A 17,197-nucleotide genomic window follows, 5' to 3' on the forward strand; every position below is an offset into this window, starting at 1 on the left:
TCCAGTTGATAAAAGTCTTAAAGTAAATTTTAATAAAAAAATACTACCCACACTGAAATTGACAAACAGGATATACCTGTCTCATTTCTACATTAAAATTTTGTGACGAAGATCTCGTAGAAGAGATAAGCTTTATTTGGCTTAGACAACATGGAGATTTAGCACTAACATGTAGCATCAAGCACGCTCACGAACGCATGTTCTGAAAAAGTCATAGCCTCCGAAAGGCTGTTTCGCGGTGGTTATATAACAAAATAGCGCATGAATGCGATTCAAATATCTCAAAGTGCACCTTTTCTCTCACGTGGCTGGGTGGCGCTGTTGGTTTGTCATCCGCCTTCTGAGCCCAAGTCTGCGGGTTCGATCCCCGGCCCAGATACCGGATTTTCGGGATGCAGAAAATCCTCAGCGGCCATGTCGTATGATTATGCGGCATGTAAAAGACCCCTGAAATGCCTTATTGGCTCTTAGCATTTTCGGAAAAATTAAATTCCTAGTGCACTTTAGCATCCAAATAGAGTCTCGGTGCTGCCATCTAGTGTGGCAGAAACTAGACGTCCAAATTAACATGACCAACGTTATCTCACCAATTGTGGTGGTCCTGAAAGAGTGGATACCATCTCTGGAGAACGCACTAAGTCTGCTCATCGGCGAGACCGATTGTGCAGCTCATTGGAAATTAAATAAACCTTTTCTCTCATCTCAGAGCACGTGTACGCGATGTTCAACTATATTCTGTAACCTTTTGACGCAGAATTTTTGTGAAACATAATTTTCATAATTTTTCCTTATTTTGTATTAATTTAATTCAAAATACGCGAAAAAAATATATATTTATCGTCTTAGTAATTTATGGTTATGAAATTCAGCATAAAACGCCGGTGTCTTTTTCTGTGTTAAAAGTAAAATCTTCCGAACAAGGCTCACTTCCAAACAGAAATTTTTCAAATTTGCACTTATTTGCCGTCATTTAGATCTAAAGCGAAACAGTTATTAATCATTGAAATTTCTCTCATTTACAAAATCAATTATTGATATATTTTTGAATATGTATGAAAAAAATCTTTTTTAAACTTTGGACTTTATATTTTAGTACAAATATAATTCAGATAATCTAACACATTTTTTTAGTTATATATGTATTAATACAAGTTTTTAACGATTTCTATTTGATCCTGCGTAATAAAATATTTTTGAAATTTGTATTTCACTAGCCATCATGTACCTAAAATAATTTATAAATTTGATTTTCTTTATGTTTTTTTTCTTTACACATTCTTGGCTATAATTAATTATTTAACAGCCCAGTAAGTGTTTACAATAAAATAAGGAATAGAAACCTATCTTTATCATATATGGAGAAACAGCTCTTTTATTTGGTTTTATTGCAACCCCAAGTGACAAGAATACTTTGCTTTGCTTCTCTATGTGATTTTATTGTTCCATTTACTAAATATAGACTCCGTTATATAATTTAATTTTAGCTATTAATATAATTAATTTTGAGTTAAATTTCAAAGCTCTTTATTAAAAGGAACTTTATCATCGACGGAATTCGTAATTTCTCTTTGTCAAAGAAGGTGTTCCACATAGCATATATTTTTAGAATTTTAGCCAAAAAGGAAGTGGGGGGAAAAATGCAATATAAAGAGAGGTATTATGCGAGGAAAGATCAGAAATCGCTATCAAATTGACTAATCACTACTGAAAAGGGGTTAAAAAACATCAAAACCTGTTACATTGACGGAGGAAACAAAGAGGCTTTTAAAGATGCTTATTGATTCTGCTATCGAATTCCTTTATTCGGCTATCAAACTAATTTTTATGGATTTTGCACAAGGCATTGCTTACAAGTGACTTGACAGATTTCGAAAACTCTTTTGTTTTTTCCTCTCTTCATCGGAGAAAAAATAATTTGAGACCCCATAAATTGTACATTTTTTACTTCATTTTGGACATAATCTTAAAAATGTACATTCAGACATATTTTGAACTCTCATAATATCATAATCTTTTTAATACATAATAAAATATGCATTTTACCCTACAACATACGTATTTTTTGAAATGCATGTTATATATTAACCTATAAAATAAATATTCTCTATCAAACTTTATAAAAACAACTTGATAAAATAATATTTTCATGATTCTAATCCCTTTAGAAATACTTTAATTTTGAATGAAAAATTCAAAACCGATGACATGTTTTACGACCATATTTAATTTATTTTATTAAACGTATTAAACTATAATAAGGATAAAAAATTAATGTTAACTTTATACGCTTGACAGAAGTGTTCATAAATTCAAGAAATCGATTAGTGACTTGTTTACAAGAATTTTATCAGACATTCAGGGATGGGTTGAAAATAATCAAAAATATTAAAATTTAAATGACATGTCGCTTGAAATTTAATGAGTTTTTTTATTTATTATAACTTTGGTAATATTTTTTACGCAAATTTTGGTGAAAATTAATGGCATCGTTTAGTTTTAGTTTTAAAGTTGATGACTTATTTGTGAATTAAAGGATAAATAACTTTCGTTTCCAAGGGAATAGTTAGAGAAACACATTTTGATGTTTACAGAGCCGCCATTCATATTAACCTAAGAAGCATTAAGAAGTATCAAAATCGATTATTATTTTTTTAAGATTTATTTATTCAGGAAAAGTAGTTTTAAAATAAACATTCGTGCAAACATTTATTTGTAAAGCTATTACCTGCTTTTGTGGTGCTTGGCTAAAAATATCTCAATTTTATCTGTGAATACAAAAACACAGACAATGCGAAAAATGTTATGGAAAAATTTAAAAACAAAAGTGAAATAATAAATGATTAAGTTCTTCCAATATGGATGTAAGTAATTGTTCATATTTATGTAAGCAGACAGACGAGAAGTAACGAAAACACTCACATAATAAAGTAAAAAATTAATGCTTAATAACATTTTGCAACCAAACATTCAAGTAAACTAATATAATTCAGATTTGAACCACTGTGGTTTCGCCTCGTAAAGGGACAACCTATGTTTGAATCCCAGTGGTGGTTGGCTGGTACGAAATCTGCTCCTGGCTCGGATAGACCACAGTAGTAGATAACTCACTGATTAAAATCCTCTTGCCGTCTCGTTAACCGTGGCACGTTTCCATTTTTTCCTCTTGTTGTAACTTGAAATCAGACTAGTTCCGTGCTAGTTTGTCCTAATGCTTGATATGGAGTTCCCTTGTCTTGTGGGTTTGGTTCAAAATTACAAGGATATGGAGTTGGAGTCGCAAACTTAGAATTAGGTGGGCTGTACTATGCCAATTATGAAATAAAATATAACTCAGATTTGTAAACATGTCACAAAATGTTTACGCCGAGACATTAACCTCGATCAAAATTGGAATTTATAGAAGGAAAATCTTTTTTTAGTTTTATTTAACAACTCAGCAATTGTTCATTTTAGTAAGTACTTCGATTCTGAAGAACTTGGTAGGGGAAGAATCCACGTAAAAATTTTGGAGTGAAAGAACCATCTAAGTGCACTTGGCGGTTAATAGTAAGCGAGTAATCTTAGAAACCCTCTTTTTCAGAATCAGAATTAAAACTCGGAAGTCATGACGGAAATAACTTAAAAAATTTTAGGGATTTATACGTTTCACAAATTGGGATGACACTTAGACCATCAATCAGTGATAGGGCTCTCAGGTATTCAATTACCAAGAAATTATGCATAATAAATGATAATTTGTTTTGGCACTTTGGCTTTAAATCCTTCAAAATTCTTATAACGTTACAATTTATAGTACTCTCTAGGAAACGTCCCCAAGCTATAGATCTCAAGTATTAGAAGAAATGATAGAAAATCCATAGCTTTAAAATACGTTGCTAAATTGCAATGACAAAGCTATAATAAATTATCAAAAATTGACTTTTTAACGCCAAATGTAACTTTGCGTGGTGAGAATTTAGAGAAAAACGCCCTTTTCCGAAATCCATTCGTGAAATCCAAGTTTTCATTGGACGATTTTAAATTTGTTAGAGATTCGTTTCATTCAAAAGTAAAATCGGATTTAAATATAAATTTTTTTTTTGTTTAACAGTGCATTTTCTACAATTTTTTGCAACAATTTTCGGTTATTTTGTTTGTCACTAAAAAAGCGTTTTTATACGTTTTTGAGTTTAAGCATGCATTCTTTTTTTTCTCTCTTCAAGTTAAACAATCAGCAAAATGCTATTTTATATATATAAAAACTAAAAAAAACTAAACTCAGTGGAGCGACAGCCCATAGAGGGCCAAGGCCTACTGTGCCCATCTCAGTTTTCTTGACCTTTGGGCCCTGAAGTGCAAGAGCAGATGCTCCGGTAGGGTCGTCAGCCCAACGAGGATCCCCCAGTGTTCAGCTCCCAAGCATGCTTGGTACTCATTTTATCGACCCACTGAAGTTATGAAATGTTATATCTAACTTTCCCCGACCCAGAGATCGAACCAGGGACCTGTGACCAGACAGCGCCTCTCAGCCACTGGGCGTCAATTTATAGATATATATATATCGAAAAATCTTGTTGGTGGAATTGAACATTTTTTAAAACCTTTTTTTTTTAACTTTTAGAACATACTAGTGACTCTAAAACAATAATACCTGATTAGATTAATATTTTGTCCGTGATGTTGTTGTTGTTCATTTACGTCGCACTAGAGCTGCACAATGGGCTATTGGCGACGGTCTGGGAAACATCCCTGAGGATGATCTGAAGACATGCCATCGCAATTTTGATCCTCTGCAGAGCGGATGCCCCCCCCCCCGCTTCGGTAGCCCGACAACCTGCACGCAAAGTCGAGCACTTTACGGTAGAACAGTTTAACGAGGACCAATACCGCACACCCTCGGTCCCTACGCAGGTTGATCCAAGTGGTCACCCACCCGCACACTGACCGCAGCCAGTGATGCTTGACTTCGGTGATCTGCTGGGAACCGTGTCTTAACGATCAGTCGACTGCGGGACATTTTGCCCGTGATAAGGCTGTTGAATAAGGAATATTCTATTCAAGAAATAAATAGAACTAACTGATTTTACAAAAGCCGAAATAAGTTTTAAAGATAAAGTAATCAACATTGAGATGAAACCTGAATCTGTTGGTGAAACCCTTTGGAGATGATCTACAAAATATTCTGGATTTCGAGTTTTCGGTGGATGAAAGGGGGCTTGATGACATGGATCTCGACAACACGTAGGATGGAGCCGCCGTGACTCAGTGTATAAAACGTTATAATCGAGGGGACCCAGGTTAGATTGCCAGCGGTGACTGGTTGATACTGGTTGACATTGTCTGCTCCTGGCTCCCTGCAATCTAAGTGGTAGAAGAATCAGGAATTAGAATCCCTTTGGGTCGGACTGAGTGCGAATGGTTTTCGTGGTTTTCCTCTCCATATGAAACACAAATGCGGATTAGTTTCCTCAAAAATTCTTCCACAAAGATTCATTTGTCGTCCCATTGATTGATTCAAGAGTTGCCTTGTCCTTTGGATTGGGTTCAAAATTACAAGACTACAGAGTTGAACATAGATAGCCGTAAAGTCCGAATTGGGTCTGCTGTGAAAGGCCGGTTATAAAATAAAATAAAACAGCAGAAGCTGATGAAATGTTTTGAGATGGGGAATTTGAAGCTGAAGAACGTCAAGATATTTTATTTGGAAACAAGCAAGAAACAGAAAATAAATAAACTAATCGGGGTATAAAATGCTATGATTATGATGATTGGTTTTTCAAATATGAAGTTCATAAATTCAGCATACAGTTGTTGAATATCATAGCATTTTTTCCGTTTTCGAAAATGAAAAATCGCAAAGTACTGATAACAAATATGATTTTGATAACCATAACTCGACTTTCAATATCATTTTATTCCTCTCCTAATGAAATTTAGTGACTAATTACTTAAATATGGTTTATTTATAGGTTCTTTTGACGCCTGTTAAATTTTCATTGAATTTCATGAGTTTTACTTGGGAACGTTTATTTATAAGCAACAGATCCTTCAGTATTTATTCCCAACATTTTTTCCACCTGGCCCATTTCTCATTACCAAAAAAATGTCAAATAACGTGTAAGAATGTCAGCATTCAAAAGGGAAGCAGGGCCGGTGAAATAGGACACACCTTTTTCAACAGACATCTTTAACATAACACATCTTTTTTCAACAGATTCGGATGTCTGTTCCCAAAAATATAGAGGATAGCCGCCATCTAGGTATTATGGATCCATCCCTTTGATCAGGAGAGCGGCCCAAAGTTTGAACCAAAAATATTAATTTTAGTTTTTGCGTATTTCATCATATCGCGAAAACTTTTTAAGCGAATTAAAAAACTTTTCCCCACAGTTAAAAAATTCTTTCAATCAAAGATAATCTCATGTAGCATCATTTTATATTATTTTATATTATTTTATTTTATATTATTTTATTTCATATTATTTTATTTAATATTATTTTATTTTATATTATTTTGTTTTATTTTATTTTATTTTATTTTATTTTATATTATTTTATTTTATATTATTTTATTTTATATTATTTTATTTTATTTTATATTATTTTATTTTATTTTATTTTATATTATTTTATTTCATATTATTTTATTTTATTTTATTTTATTTTATTTTATTTTATTTTATTTTATTTTATATTATTTTATTTTATATTACTTTATTTCATATTATTTTATTTTGTATTATTTTATTTTATATTATTTTATTCAATAATAGTCAAAAAATTTGGCAGTAGGTACAATATTTCCCAGATTTTAACTAACCTCCATGTTTTGAGGGTCGGAAGTCCGAATCCGTCAACAAAAAAAAGTCATGTTTATTCAGAGAAAGTGAATTTTTGTTTCTGATTTAGTAACTTAAAATATCATATGTACAAATTATCAATCATAAAAGATCCGATTATTAGATCTGATCTTTTCACAATCCGATCATTAGATCAAAAGTTATTCAGGGTAGTCCGTTAATTTTTTGCTCACTGTATAGTAGATAATGTATGTGCGTATCTGTATATTTATATGTACATGGGAGCATATATACTTATGTACTACATACAGTGCAAACCCGTAAGTACAAATAATATTTATTCATTCTACGTCGGTATATGCATTCCATATACTTATGTGTGCATGTATATGCGCATACAACGACATGTAAAGTAACAGTATATATAGTTTTATTTTATCCCTCAGATAACAAATTTCATAAAAATTCACGAATATATGTTACGGTCAATGTTCTTAATTGTCAAATATTAATAGTCACGGATTATTATTAATAATTACTAAGTTAGTCGGTAAAAGCGAATAATTTATCACATTTACCAGTTATTATTAATAATTACCAATGTAGATTGAAAAAATTAAAAATTTTCAACATATTCGTTATTATTATTATTATTAATAATCATCGGCTCTTATTAATAATAATTACTGATAATTATTACATAATAATGTTTCTTAATGATAATATTATTAATAAATATCATTATACTTTAACCTTAACATATACCGAATACATTTTACAAAATTAAATGCATTGAAATCAATCCAAGAGCTGTATTGAATTTTATACAATTCATTATATTTGATTTGTTAGTATTTAAAACTATCTTAACATTACAACAACAATATAAAAATTAATCGCTGATCATATTTCCACTTATTTTAAAAGGGTGGCCATCCGATCGGAAAGACGATGCAAAAGGAAATTTAATTTCCTCCAAGAATAAAATAAAATAAAAAGAAAAAACGCGTGACACGTAAGCATATAATTCCCTACAGCAGTGTGCCGAAATAGCTCAGTTGGGAGAGCGTTAGACTGAAGATCTAAAGGTCCCTGGTTCGATCCCGGGTTTCGGCAAATGTTATCATCCTCGGTAGTATAGTGGTCAGTATCCCCGCCTGTCACGCGGGAGACCGGGGTTCGATTCCCCGCCGGGGAGATTTTTATTATTAAACGTCTTATGTTTATTTAAAAAATTATTAAAAAATTATAAAAAATTATTTAAAAAATTATTAAGCAAAATTATTTCAAATATAAAAGTAAAATATCTAAATTTCAATAGAATTGCGCTGAAATTCAATAGAAATGCGAGAAATTCATTCTGATAATTTGTGTTATACATCTTTAATCACCATGCTGGATTTTGGATTCCTAAATTATTATTTGTCTTTTTTTTGTTATAAATTTCCATTTATAAATACAGATATAGTTCGGTCTCTGTGAAAATAAGAAATAATCGGATATTTGCAATAGAAATTGGAGGTGAAAAAAATTTTTTGAGTCACAAATTTTAACTTTGTTTTGGCATTGGTATTACTGTTTTAATTCTTGGAGGTTTGTTACGGCAACACTTTTTACATCTTAATTTCTAACCATTTCTAACTTAACTACTTCTAACTTAACCATTTCTAATTTAAACAATCCAATAGTTTCTAAGACCATCTATTAGACTATCTGAATTATATTTACAGTAAAATATTTATTAAATGTTAAATAAATATTAAAAGTAGTTTGAAAAAAAAAATTCCCTTCCTATCAAAACAATCGTCAATCGTGAAAAATTGATTTTGTAAATAAAAAATTTTCAATGCTGAATAACTGTTTCTTTTTTATCTAAATAACTGTAAATTTGAGTAATTATTGTTTGGAAGTGAGCCGTGTTAGGAAGATTTTACCTTCACGCAAAAAAAAAAAAAAAAAAAAGACATCGGTGTTTCATGTTATATTTCATAACCATAAATTATTAAAATACTAAATACAATAATTTTCACTTATTTTGACCTAAATTAATACAAAATAAGAAAAAAGTATGAAAAATATGTTTAATAAAAATTCTGCATTCAAAAAATTTGCACCGTATTATGAGTCATTGATGCAACCATTATACTCGAAATTTAGCAAAATTTTTACTTATATATAACTATAATGACGAGATGTGTTAGTTTATTATCGTATACGTAGGTGAGGCGTGGATTCAAACTCATCATGGAATTTTCGGGAGTATTTAAGAGTTCATAATTTTTATAAAATTGTAAAATTGACAATGAGTTTCTAAGAGAGTCTAATCATGGAAATTGTTGCATGTTATCGAGATGCCTCAAGTTTCGTTTCCTGAAGTCAACTTCTGGGACACCAAAATATATCAATACAAAAAAAAAGTATTATTCAATGTAATAATTTAACTTAAATAGTATGTAATCTATGTAGGCATTACATGAAATATTACATAACACAGTTAAACTCGGCATAACACATTACATAAGACACCTAAACATAAATTGAAATATTGTGTAACGCACCTGTAAACATATGCATTACATAAAATAGTTTTCCACTCAATTGAACGTGGCATAAAGCATCATAAAAAATATTAAAATATAACTTGAAATTTTGAGTAACGCACCTGTTAAAGTCCCTCATGTCTTATGATTCCACATCTTTGTAACTTTTTTCCCCCTGAAGTCCGACATAAAATCAGAAAATGTTCTATTTATATTTGGTCCGCATTTTCAAACTACCGATATTTGTAACCATGTGCGTGAGTGATCTGCAGAATAACTTTATGTTCTGCGTCGAGCTTGGCACAAATTATTTGAGAAATCGACCACCATTGATTTATAAACTGGTCGCGTGGAAACTGATTTTTAAAAAGACTTACAATAATGTTCTATTTATCACTTTTCGTTTTCAAACATGTTATTACTGCCGTGCATTGATTCAAATTATTGCCTCTTGTCTTTATAATACTTTGATACATTTTCTTCTTCTTTTTTTTTCTGCTTTGAAGACATAGAAATGTTTTTTTTTTTTTTTAATATTTTCTCTATTTAATTTTTATTTTTTCATTTTTACTGTTTTGAGATTCTTGTTCCTTACTATTTTTAAAGAATCATAACTTTAGAATCTGGAGAAAGAGCCACTTTATTTTCCTAGCAACTATTTTATTTTAACTAAGTTTGGAAATAATTACATATTTAAGAAATTACAAATTCAAATTATTTTGCCATGAAGTATCATATTTTAAAAAAACTGAATTTTAGGAAATTGATTTTTAAAGAAAACAAAAATTCTTTCCCTATTAAAATAATAAAATGCCCAATGTCTAGCTTATGACTTTTTATAATTTCGATTTAATACTATACGACGTTCTTAAACAAATTTTAATTTTCAATTTGAATTTTTTTAATTGGTGATCCCAGTTGAAGAAACTTTTGTATTGATCTGATACAGAAAATTTCTAAAATTTATCTGCAGAAAGTGATATTTGCATTCAAAAATTTTGCACTTCGTAGTTCCATACGTTATGAAAAGCAAGCATGTCTAATACTGAAATTTTCGATGAAACAGTTATACAGTTATAAAAGAAAGTGCTTAAAAAGAATTGAAATGTAATTAATTTGAAATTTATTTATCTGACTTCTATTAATAAAAGAAAAATTCTGTAAGAATAAAATTAAAATTAAAGATATTCTTAATTTCAAATATTTTTAAATTTAGCGAAATAAATTAATATTAATAACCAGTTTTTTTATTAAAAAAAATTAACTAAACACTTGATAAAATAAATAAAAATTGCAAATAATAGAAGTTTAAAGCATTTAATAACTTTAGAAAATAAAAATTCAACATGAAATAAAATAATTTTGCATTTAATGCGTTGTTTCTAAAACTAAAACAAAGCATAGGGAAAGCTTCCGAAATTTCTCCAATGAGTGAATATAGACGTTTTTCTAAAGTTTCGTCGCACTAATACTAATTAATTTTTTTTTGTAAACAAATTGCTATAGCACGTTAATGCAAATTTTTGTACGATAAAATAAAGAAAAAAATACAGGAATGATGCAAAAGATATCTTTATTTTTAGTTTAATTTCCTAGAAGTTTGGTTTATTTTGTCTGCAAGGCCAATTAAATTAAAAATGAATAACACTGCATGTCTAGAAGTTCATTCTTCAATCAATTATTTTACTATACGTAATTTTTAATAAACTCAAGTATATTAATTCAAAATAAAAAATTTAAATTATTTTTTCGAAAAATAAAATATTTTTTAAACAATAAAATAAGTTAATAATATTTCTGTAAAAGTGCACGTATTCCAATTCTAAATGTAAAATAAATATAAAAAAATTCAGTTTAAAAAATTGAAACTTCCAAACTGAATTTAATAATTAGTTCTTAATAATTAAATATTTAAAAATTATTTTAAAAAATTTTTTTCACGAAAGGAAAGTTTGCTTCAGTGGGGATAGAGCCTATATCTTTCTAGATAAGAAGCGGATATATTAATCATTTTACTGACCATGCACATTTGTTGGCAATATTTTTTTTATGTTAGCATTAAATGAGCTTTCGAAAGATAATATCTTGATCCAGGAGCTGTAGTTGAGGCAAACTTTTACCCGATAATATGTTTTCGCTCATGTTTTCTTATTTGAGCTAGGTATCGTTCCAAAAAGAATTTTAGCGAATGCAGTTGGACTTAAAGCATGCTTTGTTAATATAATAATGTAAAATTGCCGAGAAGAACAGCTAATAATAATAAAAAAGAATATATTTATTTCAACTTTTCTAATTGTGCCCGCATATGCTTCTCAGTTAACATCAATTGTTAATATCAATTGCTCGGTAATTTATATTTTTTACACCATACGCAAAATGGGTCTTCAGATTATCATAAATAATTTAAACACTATAAAATTTTATTTAAAATTTGAACTTTTTCAATGCGTCATTTTAGAAATAGTAAAAAAGGTTAACAAGATGATAAACCTGTAGTTCTGAAGAGGAGCGTCGTGCTATACCACTTGAAATATGTCGATGAAGCATTAAAAAAACACATTAGTTTTTTTTAATTATTTAGGTTAATCGCATATTTTATTTATAAAACTCATTAGGACATGAAATCGCGGATACTGAAATTCTTTTTAAAATTTCAATTAATATTTTCTTAATTAACCTGAAAGAAACATATTTACAATTTTGATTCCATGCGTGTATATTTTTTATAAATAGATCAGTTTGCTTTTTCTTCATTTTTCCTTATTTTGAAAAGAAAAAAAACAAATAAAATACAAATACTATTAGAACATGTAATTTGCTTAGTCGAAAATTAAATATGAATAAATCTTCTTTATTACATGGAACACGGTAATTTATGCATATCGAAATCCCTCGAAAAATCTTTTTCAAAAAAGCTTATTAAATGCAACAATATCTCTTGCTACAAATATTTTACAAAAGTTTGTTATTGTCAAGTTCTATAAATAAACACATTTTTGCTTACGAAATGTTTAAAAATATTCTCAAGTTCGAAGAATACAATGAAAATTCATTGTGAAAACCCCAATGCTTTTTAAATATGTTCCTTTAAACAGTAATTTCAATTCAGTATTCTATGCATAAATAGTCATGAAGTTGCTAATTCAAAACTCACTCACGCAACTACTGACGTTATGCCTAATCGATCTACGCCATTTTGTATTGTACATTTTTTGTTCTATTTTTCTCCCAATTTATTGTTATTTTACTTGCAACAAGAACAAACAGTTATAAACTAATGGAAAGAGGACGAATCAGGACTGCCAAAAAAGCGAGTTATTCAAAGTCTAGCAATCATATCATCTTTTTTAACAATATATCTATAAATGACAGAAACAAATTTTTACTTCAAACTCACCAGAATTACTTAATAACATTAATATCTTATGAAATACGGCAGATTTGAGCTCAGAAAATATCTGATTTACTTCTTTTATTAAAAAAAAATATTATTCGTTTGAAAATATCACCTCGCAGAATAAGCAGTTGCAAACTTTCTAACCGGAACTAGAGCAGATATTGTGGTCGAGATTGTTATTGTTTACATCTATATTATATAAAACGCTAATATGTATGTATGTATGTATCAATAAAACCGATGATATTTCTTTTCTCGCGCTGGCAACAGTTTTCATTTTTAATTGATTGGATTCGGCGCGCAAGAGCACGTAGTGAAGCAACCAGATAACAATAACCAGAGTGAGCATTATCAGGTTGTTCAATTCAGATTCATGCACTAAAAACATGACAATATTTAATTTAAACTCAATTAGGAATTAATTAATTAATTGAAGTGAGAATGCTTTAAAAGGCCGCTGTTGAATTGATATTTTTCTACTGGGAGCTACCTAAACGTCTAAAAAACGTTTAAGTGTTTGTATTGAATGCATTGAATTTTTTTATATTTCGCGTTTATTTATGCATTGAATTTTCACGCTTTAAAATGCAGAATATTAGTGAAGCAATATTTGATAATTTATTTTGCTAATATGTTCCTTATTTAGCTAATGTTTTGATTTTTTCACCACGTACAATCTAAATAGCTAATATACTTTTTTAAAAGCCAATAAGAACATTGGTAGAATTCGTCTACATAAGTACAATACTATGTCTTTGATGATAAAATACTTTGTCTTTGATGATAATATATTATGTCTTTGTGCTAGAACATTGTGTTCATTGGCAAGCGAGCGCAGCGAGCCATGGTTCACGGCGTGAACCACATAGGATTGCGTAGCAATTCTCGGGGGTTGGCGAGAGTTAGCGAGCAGGGGGTGGAGCCTCCTAGTTTATACTGAAAACATTATACATAAGAAATGAATTATGAAAAGGATTGGCATGTATGAAAAATTAAATTAGTATTTCGCATCGAATAAAAATTACCAGATTCAGCATTTAAGAAGTATATTTCTCAGATAGCCTTTCTGAAGATTTACTTTCTTTCGTTTTTGTTTCAACCGAAAAAAATATTTCAGTTTATTCAGCTGCAGTTTGTGCATGCATTAAAATCGAATCAAAAACTAGACTAGATGACGCTCCAGATCTGTGAATTTCACAGTAAGACATAATACCCAATTTTAAGACTAATATTGAAAAAATATGACAAAAAAATGTCATTCTTTTTTCACTTACTAAATATTTTCAGACCAATTAATAACATTTAGATGATAACATGTTTTCAAAATAATTGAACGTAATTAATTAAATAATTACAATTAATGAATTAATTAATTAATTCGAAATTGCTAAGGAAATTTATTCAATAAGCCTCGGGGTTCCGCCAAAAAAAGGTTGATCCCTTTCCAAAACAGAAAAAAATTACAGATGTGTACAATCATGTTGTAGTTGATTAATCCATAGCGTATGTGTTGATAAATTCGTTTTACATAGTCAACTCTGCAATGATCTTCTGTAGTTAAACTAGCCTTACTTAGTGGTCAATACAGTTATAAAAATTATTTTTAGTCCTGCTTATTATGCGTTTTCTAAAGATTCATACGCTAACATATAATAAGGATTTAATTCAATATAATAGCACTGATCTGTTTTATTTCGATAACCTCTCGAGATAAAACCGGGTACTACCAGAGGTACTACCTCGAGGAGGGTACTACCCGGTTTAGCCTCTTCCCCCTTTTGATGTGTGTCTATACTAGGCCCATTGAAGCTCAAGTGTTGCGAAGAAAGAAGATTACTTCATCCAAGGCGGAACAAAGGTTTTATGGGCCCTAGGACAAAATTTATTGCTGGCCACTTTCTTCGAGCACAAAAATCATAATTTCCATATTTTGTAACCCCCTAAACAGAATTGTAATTTTTAATTGGATAGAATTTCTCGGCAATTTTCTTTTAAAAAAAAGTAATTAGTAAACCTACATATTTTTTAAGTAATTCTGATCGAGCCATCAGCAAGCCAGAGCCCCGGAATAATTGCCTCTCTCACCCCCCAACAGGAGAACAGTCTCGACAAAATCACATAAAAATTGCATGAATTATATTCTTTAATTGCATTATAGTAAGAAAATGTTTGCTATTTTTTCACTGAAATTCTAATATTGCGAAATTTCCCTGAAATGCTAATATAGCAAAGTTAGCATGTGCACCAGTGGGGTAAGACCCGGTGATTTGACTTCTTCCAGAAAAAAAAAATCTTTTATAAAAAAAAAGAGGAATATTCTTTTCAAGAATAATATATTGTACACAATTAAACAATGAATATCTTGATTAAATCTGACATCTTCCGTGACGATGAGTTTAGTTAATCAGAGCCCAACAGAATTTCGAATCTTAACTACCCAGCCATTTCCCCTTCACTTCTTTTTATGAAGATAACACAAGTTTCAATAGTCTCTTGACCACCACAAGCATAATTTTTCGTAATTCTATCCCCAAAGAGTGGCGTAGTTTTGGGGAGGGTTTGGGGACAAAACCCCTCCGAAATTATATATATTACTTGATTAATTAACTATTGTACGGTAAGTAGTTGAATGTAATGTAAATATATATATATATATATATATATATATATATATATATATATATATATATATATATATATATATATATATATATATATATATATATATATATATATATATATATATATATATATATATATTAATATATAGAGTTCGCATCCAGCCGAACGAAAACTCCTCGTGTAGTAAATGGTGACTGGTGCAGGTTAAATTTGCAGGGTAATAAAGTGCTCCATGTTCCCATAACAAATTATACCTCTGGTGTACTGAATTGGAGATGGATCGTTCTCTGGTTCAGGTCAAAATTACGATCAGTGGACGAATGGATGCATGAATGGGTTCGCCCTATAAACAGGTGTGACGTATTGTTGTGGCAGAAGTCGAATTCTTGGCCATAGATGGCACCACTGGAAAACAAGAACAATCGCTCCCCATCTGCTTTAATGGCCGACGACAATAACAACAACAACAGAAGGAGATAACCAATAACCCCCCTCGAGTATACATTGAAACTACGTCACTGCCCATAAATGCATTAATCGTCGATCGAAATTCCGATCTCTTTCCAATAATTGGAACGCTCACGTTTCAGCTACACTTCTGTTACTGATAATAATGTTTCAATAACACCCTGACTACTATTAGTAACATTTTTCGTCATTTTACAGCCAGATGTAATTTATCGTTAATGAAAATTACAACAATTTTCGGAATAACTCAAGAGCTTAAATTGAAACTGCACATCTGTTCTTGATAATATTAAATGATTTAATCGTCTCCTGTTAACTTCAAACAGAATTTATTGTTATTTTAACTTCGAACAGTTTATAGTCAGTTCAAATTCAGACCCATTATATATTCCGATTTGATGGCATTTGTAGTGGTTAATTTACATGGTGAAAAATATGTAATAAATTTTGGAAACTGCGTTTTTATGTAGGCTATAAAAGATATTAATTTCATATTTGTCACCTCTAAAATAAGAAAAAATGCTGAGAGCATCATTTTCGAAAAACTTCGCAGAAGTTTTAGGAGGAAAAAGAATTTTACACATACATTGTATCCATATATTAAAAATGAAATTAAAAATTTTCAATTATACCACTCGTAAATAAAACAAATACATTTTTTATCAGCTGTTTCTTCAATATATTTATGCTTTTCATATTTTAAGGTTATTTGCATTATCTTTACTTAGTGATCTATAAGTAACCTAATTAACCTATTACTTCATTTAATTAAAATGTATATAAGCACTTGTACCAACAGTTTAAGCTTTACTGATCTGTAACAATAATTTTATGTGCCGCTCTTATAACTACAGATTCATTATTGGGCTGGAATCCGTAAGTGTCGAGGGGCAATTTTAGCCCACAATATTAAAAATCTTCCGAACCTTTTTTATTAATATTTTAGATGGTCGGCAAATGGCAGTTCTAATCAATGCTCTTTCCAATAGTCTACAAACTATTTTTTCACTAAATCGTGTTTTTTTAACTAGTTATTAATGCATGGTGTTCTATAATCACCGCCCTGTATTATTAGAATTCTCTTTCGAAATGAAGTAAAACTTATAAGCGTTAGGAGTCTAGTAATAAGTTTCAATGAGTAGAAAACGTTATTAAAATCGAATTTGATCAATCATTACTGCTTATTAAGACTAGTTTAACATTCGAATGGAACTGAAAAGCGGAGAAAGGAATGTTAAACAAGATTATCAACCATTTTCATTCCGTTAAAAAAAAAAATTTTTGAACTTTTGATTTCGTCGTTACGGTGATTAGCCTCGATAATTATTACACTTTTTTCTTATTTTTTTTATAATTTGAGACCCTAAATGTGTATGTATATTTTTTCTGTC

General features: G+C 29.9%; 1 protein-coding gene and 2 non-coding genes across 6 annotated transcripts in view; 2 read left to right on the forward strand and 1 right to left on the reverse strand.

Moving 5' to 3' along the window:
* Nucleotides 1–17,197, reverse strand: part of LOC107451160 (uncharacterized) — a 30,795-nt gene that overhangs the window by 1,155 nt on the left and 12,443 nt on the right. The window contains exon 1 of one of the 4 annotated variants that reach the window (XM_087161362.1): nucleotides 9,442–9,580. The exons of 2 other annotated variants lie outside the window; for them this stretch is intronic. The gene's annotated coding sequence lies outside the window, so the exon portion shown is untranslated. Of the gene's footprint in view, nucleotides 1–51; nucleotides 209–9,441; nucleotides 9,581–17,197 lie in introns of those variants that run through there. One more of the 4 variants, XM_087161363.1, reaches the window with a different exon arrangement.
* On the forward strand, nucleotides 7,823–7,895 carry TRNAF-GAA (transfer RNA phenylalanine (anticodon GAA)). Its single transcript has one exon. It is a non-coding gene; the product is annotated as a tRNA-Phe (tRNA).
* TRNAD-GUC (transfer RNA aspartic acid (anticodon GUC)) lies at nucleotides 7,906–7,977 on the forward strand. Its single transcript has one exon. It is a non-coding gene; the product is annotated as a tRNA-Asp (tRNA).

The sequence above is a fragment of the Parasteatoda tepidariorum genome, chromosome 4 (genome assembly GCF_982258835.1).
Source record: "Parasteatoda tepidariorum strain Cologne lab strain chromosome 4, Ptep-v5.0, whole genome shotgun sequence".
NCBI lineage: Eukaryota > Metazoa > Arthropoda > Arachnida > Araneae > Theridiidae > Parasteatoda > Parasteatoda tepidariorum.